Here is a 12,214-nt window from a genome sequence, read left to right as displayed (position 1 = left end):
ATTCACTGGTTTTTCTGGACATTTAAGCACTTTCCTCATGAACCCCAAAAGAGCCCTTCTCTGCCATTCTGAGGTCATTTTCTGTCTGGATCATCCTGCTTAAATCCTTTCCTCTTGATTCCTATTGACATTTACAGAAAGTTACCAGCCATGCCTTCACTCCTAACTTTTAAGAATTACATTTCTGTAGTAATTGCATGGCGAGTATTTAATCTAAGCCTGAAAGTGTAGTTGATTTTAATGCTGCTGAACCCTGCATGGTTTCTTGCCACATGTTCAGTCATTTTTCAGTGAAACAATTCAGTGTCCTGTGGGGTTCAAAGATGCAAATCATGTACTTCTTGGTAGTAGCAGGATTCTGTCACTCAGAATGGATGAAGGAAGGTACAGGTTAAAAATCTGAAAAAATAATTCAGAAATCCCCAGAGCAAAAATAATTGAACCTTCACCACCTGTGAACCCAATTCCCAGGCTCCTGTGATCATTTCTTTTATCATGGATGAAATCACAAAGATCTGATGCTAACAGTTTGTGTGCCATAATTCTCCTTAAGATTAAAGTTGTGTAGGTTTATTCATTTCCTAGTCTACCTTTCTGCATAATTTCTTTAATTGATTAAGTACTGGGAAATACATCTTTATACATGTGTTAGTTCTGCATGCACTTAGGGGATGTTTCTAGAATTAATTTAGTGTTCAGTGAGCCACCAGCATCAGAAAAAAATGCTTCAAAATCATAAGACATTTTAAAATATTGTTTTAGATTTAGAACAAAGTTTCTTCATTTCTGCATGGCCTGCAGATGTCAAGTTTTTCTCAGAAAATCTGAGAATGAGAAATTTTGTTTTCTGTCATGTACAGCTGCGATTTTTCAAGTCATCCTGTGACTCCAGAACCTTTTATGACATTACAGAGGGATCAATACAGAAATTTTAAAGGCACCAACCTTTATATCCAGGATTCCAAGCTGATTTTGCATTGATCAGTGGGACAGACCTGTAGTGCAGTTTCTGTAGGAACCACTGGGGTTAGTCCTTAATTATTTGCCCCAGTCCTGTGTAAATTCTCTGTTCCTAATATTGTTATTGTTTTCTCTTGTATAATTATTTTGGGACTCTGGTGCACCTCAGTTGTGGTGAGTGTTTTAGAGTCAGATGTGGACAGTGTGAGGAGTGTGATCTGTGCTGCCTTGCCCTGCAGAAAAATCCATCTAATTTGTATACAGAGCAAGCTTTGTTTTTCCAAACCTGCCATTGCTCTTACCAAGGCAAAATATATTCACCGTGGAAAAGATTTTCAAAGTTATTAAGAAGGAATGTAGTTAAAATAAAAGTATCAACATTTATTAAGTATGACAAGTAAGCGGTTTATACAACCGTGGCAAACATATGTTTTCACATCTGTTTTGAGTAATATCATCATGATTTTAAAAATGATTTATAGCTCTGCAGGCCATAAAATGCCAGCTTTGCTGTAAGTTGGAAGTTTTCAAACAACAAAGAAATTATTGAAGGCATATATTGAATGTGTTTTTGTGTTATACACCTTGACATAACTTCACAAAGCTGAGCTCTCTACAACAATTAAGATAGCAACAATTGAAAATTAAGGAACTCAGATTTATCAGGAGTAATATTTATTGAAATCTTATCAGTTAAAAAATTATTACAATTATTGTAATGATTATAGACAAAATATCCCTCAGGATACACAGGTTTTGTTTTCCATATCCCATTTTAAGTGATCTCAGCAACAGACAAAAATGTGCCACTTTGTTCTCATCAAGGTAATTAGGGCTGAGGAGAACATGGCTTCACAACAGTGCTTCTTTAGAAGACAGTTAATATGAGGTTGTTGCAATTCCTGTGATTTGTTTGCATGTGTTGGTGGGGAAAAATTTCCAGAATTGTTGGTTATTTCATTGCAGAGCATTTGGAGCCCAGTTACAGCCATACCTATAAGCTTTTTGAAAGAGGAATGCCATTAAATCTCAATTACTCTGCTTCTTTTCATCATCCTTTTAGAGGAAATATGGTCAGATTTAACATTAGAGGGCAACAAAGTCAAACATCTTTGGAAGTCTGCATGGTTTGGGGTCTTTTTATATATATCTAAAATTGTTTTTACTGCATGGATTACATACAGTGCTATATTTTTGTCAAATGCCTTTTTCTGGCATGTTACACCAGCGTTTTGCCTGTGCATCTATTTCTGAGTGAAAAGCATATCAAGAGTAATATGGACTTTATTTTGAAATCACTAGTGCAAGGAAACAGTTACAAAATCCCCCCTAGAACACACAGCCCCATATTTTACCTGCACAATTACTCACAGAAAATACACTTTTAAATTCATCTGCTTCAATACATACCCTGGAAAAAATCTCTATTGTGTGGGGTAGGATTGTGTTTGACACAGCCCTGTATAGGCTTTACAGAAAGCTCCATATGAATTCTGGCATTAGGAAGGTGAAATGAGCCAGAAAAGAATTTGGCCGTGCCTTCCAGCCGGATTTAGATGCTGGTACAATTATTCTGTTTGACTGCATGACAAGAAATATTTCAAACTCCTCACACAGGCTGGAGCAATAAAAGGCAGTGGCCCAACTCTTGCCACAGTGAAATCAGTGGGGATGTGCAGGATGTCTTCAGTGGGAAGAGTTTGAGCAAAGCTTTGTATTTCAGAAGGTTTTTCCCCCAGCTCGTGGTGCTGGTTGTTATCCAGACATGGATAGCATGTTCACGTAGGGTTTGAGGTGCAAACCAGAGGAAAATATTGCAGGAAAATTCCATTAATGACCCATGTTGTCAGACTTACCCGCTGTTTCTGCAGTCTATGATTACAAATAAATAAGATTTTTGCTGAGAAGGGGGCTTGGCCTGCACTCCCAGAGCTGCCTGAGGGCAGTGCTCCTCCTCCAGCCCATCCTGCATCTCCAGAGCCCAAATCCAGGCTGTGGATGGGGCTGTGTCCCATGGCCCAGCACAGCAGTGTCCAAACTCTGCATCTGGCAGCTCTCCCTTCCCAGTTTATTAAAGAACACCTTTTCCTTTATTGCTTCAAGGAAAGGGGAATTTTGCATCATTTCTGTCCACTGAGTGAAATATTTTCAGATGGCCAGAGACCACGGTAATGAAAGAATAACCATATTTATTTCTTGGATTTCATTAGCAGAAAAGAGGGTTTATGCTGTTTAAATTAATCACTGCCAAAGGACTGGGCTACTCAGGATGTGAGGGGAGGAGAATGAGCAGGTGCAGAACACCTGAAACAGCAACAGGCTGGTGGGGCTGTGCTCCAGAGAGGGGACTTTCCCAGCAATTAACCTGAGAGCATCCAGATGGAAAAGGGAAGGAAGGAGAAGGAGAGCAAGGAGCACGAAGCTGAAGCACACGGTGGCTGTGCAAAGTGTGCAGCACCTCACAGGGTCTCTGTGCTGCTTCTTTGGTGGGTCAATACTGGCATCTTAAAGATATCATGAGGAAAAAAAGCTGTTTTCTTCACAGATGTGTTCATGGATACATGAAGAGCTGCCCAGATTAGGAGCAAATCCATGTCCATTGTGGTGTCTGAGTGTGTGTATCACAGACTCTGGGGTTGTTGGATCAGCAGTGAGTGCAATAATACATGAACTTCAAGGTTTCTTTTTCCCAAAACCTTGAGTGACATGGGCAGTGCAGATGTCCTCTGGATAAGTCAGAGATACTTTTACATTTCTATCCACAGAGAATACTGAAAGATAAGAAGCATAGTGCTCTATTTTGGGTGGAGGCATTTTCCACAAGTGTTTTTTTGTTGTTAAATTTAGCCTACAAATGAACTGGCAGCTGTTAAAAAGGTGGCTTAATAGTAGATGTGATTGTCTGTCAGTTAGTCAATCCAAAAAAAACCCAAACCCATAAAACCAAAGCAAACTCTATTAACACTTAGATTCACAAAATGTAAATAATTAATAAAGGCAAAGCTTTAATTTTTGAAGTGTCTGTACTCATGATGTTATGATTGTATGCTTAACTATTGCTGAAAGATTTATAAATATAAAGGCAATTATGCAAGAGATGCTAGTGAAGTACTCCAAGGTCACACCTTTTACATTAAGTTTATATTAGAGCTTTATTTGCAGAATTATTTTTAGGAATGCTCTTTTTCTGATGTGTAAAACACCTCCTTCATAGTAATCTTGGCAGATGGGCTAAGGCAGTTACTTGCATTGATATATAATTTATTAATATGTTTTATTTATTAGATTTCAGTTATTTTAATGTATTGCTGTCTAAACACTACAAATTATGAGTCTGTATAAACACAGTGAAATAATGAAATTTTCTTTACTGAAGAGGCATTGAAACAAATTTTTAGTAAGGTATTAATGTCAGTCTGTACAATAAAATGGGCAAATAAGAGGGAGATCAGGTAGCTACTCTTCAGTCAGTTGTCTCTTCAGGGACATTCCCAATTTTCCTCCAATACTGTAGTTTTATGAAGGCTCAACTGAGCGATATCAAATTTGAAAAGTAGAAGAAGAGGAGAAAAATTGTTGATTTGCACCCAATGACCTAAGAAATCTTTTGGGTTAGGCCCAGGATTTTTTTCCTTAGCACTGGTCTTAAACCTGACCCGCTGAATGCTCTGCTTGGTGTTAGCTCTGGTGCAAAGTCATTAACCTAAGCCCTGCAGTTGGTGACATTCTTGATGTCTATGAGTTATTTAATAAGTTTGCCTTCAGTCCTCTTTATGAGCAGTGGGATGTGGATACTCTGCTGAATGTTTTTGTCATTCAGAAATCCTTGGGATTTTGGGGAATACACCAACAGGGGCTCAGCCTCCCCTGCCTGAGCACCAAACCTGCTCAGGGGCACTGTGCTCCTGCCTTTGTGTGCCCAAGTGTGCAACTGTGCACACACAGAGAAAGAAAGGAATAAAAATGCAGATAAAAATTCCAATTAGTCATAAAAATTGGTTAATTGGTGACTTTGAAAATGTTGTGGTATTTGTGACTGAGGAAGACCTTCAGGAAATTCACAGAAGCTGTGCTTCATAAAACACAGTTCTTTCCTGAGGGTTCCTACCAGTGAGCCAGAGTTTGTCCTGCTGCCCACAGCTGGATGTTCCAGCTCAGTGAAATGCAGAATTCAGGATTGTGACAGCAGTGTGTGCTCCTGCTGTCAGAAGAGCAAACCCAGCACTGGCGGATGGTATTTTGTGTAGCCCTTTTTGTGTACTCAGGGACTTTTATTCTGATTTGATCTTGAATGTCGAAGATGGCTCTGTGGAGTGTGTCTGTCTCCTGTGTAACAGTCACATTAAGATGGCAATTAAGGGCTCTGTCTTCCCTTTTGTGGAGGACTTGCTGCCCAGAGGCTTCTGGGGACAGCAAGGCTGAGACAAAACTGCACATTAAGATTCAGCCCCAAAGTAGTTTAGAATGTTTAGTGCATTAGATTTGTCCTTATAATAACAAATAATAAATCCTTAGTGAACTTCTAACCGTAACCGTTCAAGGATTCTGTGCATAAGATAGTGAACTAACCTCAGAGTGGAAGTAGAAAAAGATTATTCTAGATGGGTAGTTATGAAACCCAAATAAACATGTTCTTCATTATATCTCAGCTATTGTGTTGAGTTCTTTTGATGAAGTTGCATGAATTCTTATTAGCAGAGCTGATAATGGCCCATGTGCTCATCTCAGAAGCCACAGGGGCTGCAGATTGCAGGAAATCAGGTTCCATGCTTGATTGTTGGGACAGAAGGCACCACTCCAACACTTGGACCGTGTATAGGATTTCTGTGTCACAGCCACTGGGGATGGACAGTTCTTTCAGTAGGTTGTTCATATTATCAGTTGTCCTTTGGAAATCCATAATCGTGCCTGAAAGAGCAGGAGCCCCCAATTGTAATCAGTCAATACAATTCCAGCTGTATTAGCTCAGTTTGTTACAGCCCCGTGCTGATAATGCCAAGGTTTTAAGGGAGATTTTATCCTTGCATGGGCCATTCACTCAAGACTTGAAGATCCTTGTCCCTTCTGCAGATTCCCAGCTGTGAATATCCTTCTTGAAGCAGGATTGATAAAAAGATGGAAGGAGAGACAGCTGTGAACTCTGAAATTGGAGGCGAACAAGTACAAACTAGAAAGAGGGATTACTTCAATACAAAATTCCCCAGCACACTTCTTTGGTCATGCTTGGCCTTTCCATGTTGGTGTCAAAATACCAACTGATTTATTTTCTTCTTTTATTTTGTAGTCAGTGTGAAAGTACTTTCCAAAGCAGATTTTCCTTCAAGTTGACAGAATGTGACAGGCTATAACAAGCAGTTTAATAAATAAAATTCTGCTTCCAGGTGTATTCTGAGATGTTATAATCTATAAAACATGGTGCAGTTTTGAATCTGACTGTTTCAGCCATCACTGGGGCTGCTCTGTGATGTTTTGATAGTTGGAGCTGGCTGGTGTGAATTTGCTGACATATCCCGTGGCTGTTTCGGGAGCGCGTTGTCAGCGAGGGGATCCAGAGCTGTCCAGATTTCACTGACACTTCAGTGGAGAGCCTCTTCTGCTGTGCTGGCAGGTATTTGATGTGGAATATGCTGCATGATGGAGCATCTCCAGGAGATGGCTGAGCTGGAGCAGAAAACGGGATGTGTGTGTACACTTGCCTACTCACTGAGGCCAGAAAATAAACATTGTTCAGAAAATACCAAGTTATTTATAGACATTTGTAACCTCTGGTGACGTTTCTGATGGTGTAGATTAGGAGACTGTATTTGTTATTGTTGTCTTGGTTTTTGTTAGTTTGAAAATCTAGAAATCGACTGTAACGATGGCACCCTCCAGGCAAAAGTGTGGAGAGATTCACATATTAAAGGAGGAGCCACCAGAGCTGCTGTTTGACTTTTGACATTATTTTCATTATTGTCATTATTGTCATATGGCCTTTGGCACTGGAGGCAGGAGGGATTTAGGTAAAAATAGAGCTGGAATTGCTCTATAAAACCACAGATCTATATTTATACTTACATATATTTATATTTACATACCATCTATATTTATATATACTGAATTTTATTTTAACTGATTTATTACAAGGAAAGAATAATATTTCTGTGAAATCATCAGCAACAGTAAGGTTGTTAACAATAAGCAATAACAATAAGGATTATATCATGACATAATTTCTTTGTACAAAGATTTTGCTATTTAAAAAAAAAAAGAAAATAAATTCACCAATATTCAAAATCTAATTAATAAGTTCCTTAGAGACAGTTCTCTTGTTTCAGAAATGGTCATTGTTAATTTCTCTCCATAAACACGTGTGGAAAACTCAGCAGAAAATGAGTCAAGTATTTCTAGATTAGGGTCTGATTCACAATAAGAATTCTCTCTAATACACAAGATAACTTTTCAGCATCCTATTTTATGATGAGTGTTCTGTAAACATCACTTCTGTATGGGCCATATTAAATACTGTATGGAGCAGGCTGGAGCATTAATTTTACACAACTATCAGCTCATATATAATCAGTCACATAAAATACTGAGGGTAGATGGTCCCAAGTATCAGCAAAATATGATTATTTTTCTGGAAGAGGTGTTGCAAAATTGGCAGAATCAGTGTGGGTTTTTTTCACCAATGAGGGCCAACCTACAGAGGTTATGGGGGTTAATAAATTGTAATGGCAGAACTAAAGTTTAAAATTTTGCAGTTTGTTCTTTATGCTCAATTTTTTTTCTTGTAATTTTTGCTGCTTTGAGCAGCAGTGCAGCTGGGCTGGGGCCTTCCTGCCTGACTCCAGGGAAAGTGTGTTCTGTTATTCCAGTGTGGAAATTTTTGAGGAACTGGTTCCTCTTCTATGACCTTCAAGAATATCTGTTCCCATTTCCTCTGTAGAAATCTTACAGGCTCAAGGGCTGTCATTTATTCCCTAATATTCCTCCTCATCTGAAAAAGAAAATCTCATCTCTCTATACATGAAACTGTCTAGTTTTCTTTTTTTCTTGAAGTCTACACATAGAAATAAAGCTACAGAGAAATTCCTGCTGGCAAAGGACCAGCAGCATCCTGCACTGCTCTCCTGAAGGAATTACTATGGGAAGTGTCTGTAGCATAGCTTTAGAATGTTTGCATCACTACAATGAGCCTGTTTGTCTAAAAAAAGAGATTATAACAGAAGAAATCCAGAAGGCATAATAATACATATTAAACCTTGTTTTCCAGGCTGTTGAATCAATTTATAGGAATACGTGAGTGAGCAGGAAGGTAACAGCATCTGGTAGCAATAACAGTTTCCCTTCCTGAGTTACCAAATTAGCTATGGGAAGGTGATTAAAAATAAAATATAACGATTTCTGATAGAAATAGGTAAACTGCATGGGCTTTGAGATAAGAACTTGACAAATGTGTAAAATAAATGCAAAACTAGTTTTGAAAAGGGGGGGAATTACCATTTTCTGTGTTGTGTGCCAAGGTTTGTGCATTTCAAATGTTGGCAGTTGGCTTCTTTTCAAAACTGATAAATAATGATGTTTGCTGTGGAAACAATTATCCTAAAAATAATTTAAAAGGATTGTATCCCCTTTTTGTTTGCCTATAAAGACCACATTCGATTTATATATAGACAGAAAGAGCTCCACTTGCATCTATAAAACAGTTCTTAAATCATTCTAAATTATTGATGTGCACAAAGAACTCTTTCCGCTTTTGTTTGAAGTTTTATTTCTGCGGCGTTGTGCTTTCTAATTGTACTTTCAACTGCTATGACATCTGTTATAGTTGTTTCAAAAACTTTCCATACTTTTCTTTTTTAATGATAGACAGGCTTTTCAAAGACAAACTGTCTTCATTTTGAGCGAGAAAAATAATTAGTTGAAAAAAGATCACTGATTTGGCCGGCGAACTCACCATTTTACTGTGTTATTTTTTTTTTTCACAAGTTGCTGTTTTATATGATTCCAGCACCTATTCAACAGAAAGCTGGCCAAGAGGAATTCATCTCTGCAGTAACTCAGAAACCATAGAGCACCAGCATATGTCCCTTGCTTCCCCGAGGAAATGCAGGACTTTTTTCTAACAAAAAGAGGACCAAGAAAGTACTTCACAAACCCATAGTCTCTATATGTCTAACAGATGGAAAAGGAAGCTACTTTTCCAAACTGCTGTGCCCCACAATATAGAAATAAAGCTCAGAAATTGGAGATGAGGTTAATGTTTAAAAGTCTGCTTAGAAGCCCTGTTTATTATAGCTGGTGGTAGGAATATGTGGTGCAGCAGTAAACAGGTTTCTAATGATCTTTAACATAAAGCAGTCTTACCTCTGGTGTAAAATCTAGGAGACATTTAAAGTATTCCAGATTAGGAATTTAAATCTAAATTGAAATTATTCCAGATTAGGAAAGCACAGTATAAAGACATTTCCCTATCTTTTTTCAGAGGAGGGGATTTTTGCCCCTAAGGTAGAATTTTTTTGCAAATTTAAGCCCTGGACTCTGGTCCCGTTGTGGTACACCATAACTAACCTTTAAATTATAAGTTGCCCAGGATTCATATAATAATTAATACATTGCTCGGGGATTTAATTGACCACAAGATTAAACTATTAAGGAAAAAAATTCATCCTAATTGAGAATTGAACCCCTACCCTTTATTCATGGAGTGTCTGCTCTGCCACTTGAGTCGTGAATTGGGGGTTAATTGACTGTCTAGAATCTCCCAAGGAACAATTATTTCATGCAGTGGTGTTAACACATCCTGGCATGCAGCATTTTTATGGGAGTCCTTTTTTCCCCTGGATTTAGAGAGATGTCCTGAGCACAGCAAGGAAAGCTGCTGGATGTGGGAAAGGGAAGAAAGATGGGAACAAAAACAGGATTTGGAGTTTCCTTTCACATACTATCCCAGCACTCTTCATGTTTCTGTGTAGATTCAGCGATGTAATTTTGCTGCATATTTAAATGTCCTCTCTTTTTCAGTGTTCAGGGAGTATAAATTCCTTGATAATAGTTTGAATTTGTGGCAAAATTACACTTCCCAGCTCAAGTTGTTACAAAGACTTGTAGAAATGAGCAGCCTGGAGTAGTGGGAGATGTTCCTGCCCATAGCGGGATGTTCTCTAATGTCCCTTCCAATCCAAACCATTCTGTGATTCTCTGAAATAACCTGTAAGTAATTTAACATAAACTCCTATAAAAATAATAATAAAAAATATCTAGGTGTACTTAAATTTTTGCCATTTTTTACTAATTTGCTTACATGGTGATTAATAAAATTCATTACTTCATAGTAGATTTTTCTGCTTCATTAGTGCAAATTTGCAGAACTTTTCTAATTACTATTCTCCTTTGAAGAATAAATAATAAGAGATAATATCAAAACTTTTTAACTAACTGAAAACTTAGTTATGGATACAGTTAGGCATTTTTATATTTAAGTATATTCTGGTTTTTAAATGCTTTTATAAATGTGTCTTTTCTCTTTACAGAAGAAAATGTCAGAATTTAGGAGAAACTATTTTTGGGTGGCATTATCAAAGATAAAAGGAAATGCAGAAAAGTTTAGCTTTTCAAACTTTGATTTTGAAAATGAGTCTTAAATCCTATGAGCAGGAAGGACTGAGTTAATTCATGCTTGAAGCTGTGTGAAATCTCCCTGTGCTGAGTGGAGTCTGGGAAGGGACAGCACCTCACAGGTCCTGTTTGGAACTGGTGCTGTACAAAAATCTGTTTAGTTTTGGTGTTGTGGTGGATTTTTATTCGTTGGATTATTCTTCTTAAGTAAGTACCACACCCCGAGGAAATCGTAGTTGTAATGACATGTATGCACATGAAGTGTAATTGATACTCTATAATATCTCTCCCCACAGTTGATTCAGATACTCGGCAGCAGTTTAAAGATGTTTTATGAACAGGTACTTCTGGTGTAGAGCACTTGAACCATGTGCACATCTGAGAGGGGCCTTGGCAGTGGTGCTGTGGTTCACGATGCATCAAACCCAGCCCTGTGTTCATGTGCTGTGGAGAGAGATGTGCCCTGCCCTGCCAGGTGCAGCATCCCCCAGGGCAGGGGGCACCCCCAGGACCCCGTGTCCTGGCCTGTGGGGCCGCAGGGATGGGAGAGGGGAGGTGGACAGGACTGGCTCCTGGCAGAGTGCTCACTGCAGGGTGAGGTGTGCCCTTCACAGCTTCACTTGTGTTTCACATCAAACACCAAACATGAAATGTGTGCTCCTGTGCTTTCTGTCTGCACCAGCATTCTGCTGCCCAGCCCTGGGGGAGCTCAGCCCCAGGGCAAAGACAGGCACAGCAGCACTGTCACAACATCCAAGTGACCCCTTACACACACATCAGAGCTGCTGTTTCACAGCTGGCTTCACATTTGCATTCACACTTCCCAACCTGCTCTGTCTGCAGGAGATTGGAAGGATACTCCTGTGCTTATTCACTACTACAGAAATATCAGCAGCATAATCTCCCTGGCTTTCTGCTTTTTAATAGTTGTGTTTTAGAAAGATGGAAGCGTGGAGAGCAGGCATGGCTCAGACTCTTCAGTGTTTGACTAAAATTATTTCTTGCTTGTAAACATTAGAGGTGAACAGGTAAAGTAGATACAACAAGCACTAAAGAAAGGAGATTTTACGTTGTTACCTGGATTTGAGTTGGGTTTCATTCACTGGTTTCCAACTGCTCACTAAAATCTTGGACTTAAGAAAGAGGAAACATGATCTGATATTTCTAACAAAAAACTCAGCAGGGTGTTTCTTGCAATGTGAGGAAACAGTTGTCCCAGGTCCCATAATAACAGTCTAGGCTCCCAAAAGCTGCCAGCATCTGAGGAGAATGGTGCCCTGGTGAGAAATAAGAGAAAGAAAGAACAGCATTTCCCATTGCTGATGACTTGGAAGAAAAAACCTAGACATGTTCACAGTATGAACTAAGTGACAAAGCAATATTTTACACTCTGAGTGTGATTCCTTTACTGTTATCACCTAGTTCTAACTTCTCCCCTTTAAATATAATCCTGTTCCACAGTTTCCTCCACCTGCTGTTTTCCAAACCTCACACATGTCCTTAGTCCACATACACCATCATCCTTCAGCTACACTCCCAGCCACATTTTCCACTGCCAATTGAAGCTCTCTCCAGCACCCAGCTTGCTTGCCTGCCTGCCTGTCTCCCTTCAGTTTTTTTCTCTTAATGTTTTGATTTTTTTTTTCCTTTCTGT

The 12,214-nt window shown here is 38.9% G+C and overlaps 1 protein-coding gene across 2 annotated transcripts in view; it reads left to right on the top strand.

Annotated features, from left to right (window-relative positions):
• Positions 1-12,214, top strand: part of DACH2 (dachshund family transcription factor 2) — a 247,537-nt gene that overhangs the window by 205,024 nt on the left and 30,299 nt on the right. The window lies entirely within an intron of this gene.

The sequence above is a fragment of the Lonchura striata genome, chromosome 14 (genome assembly GCF_046129695.1).
Source record: "Lonchura striata isolate bLonStr1 chromosome 14, bLonStr1.mat, whole genome shotgun sequence".
In the NCBI taxonomy this organism is placed as follows: domain Eukaryota; kingdom Metazoa; phylum Chordata; class Aves; order Passeriformes; family Estrildidae; genus Lonchura; species Lonchura striata.
The sequence above is the reverse complement of the archived record's forward strand: the minus strand, read 5'-3'. Positions and strand labels throughout refer to the sequence as shown.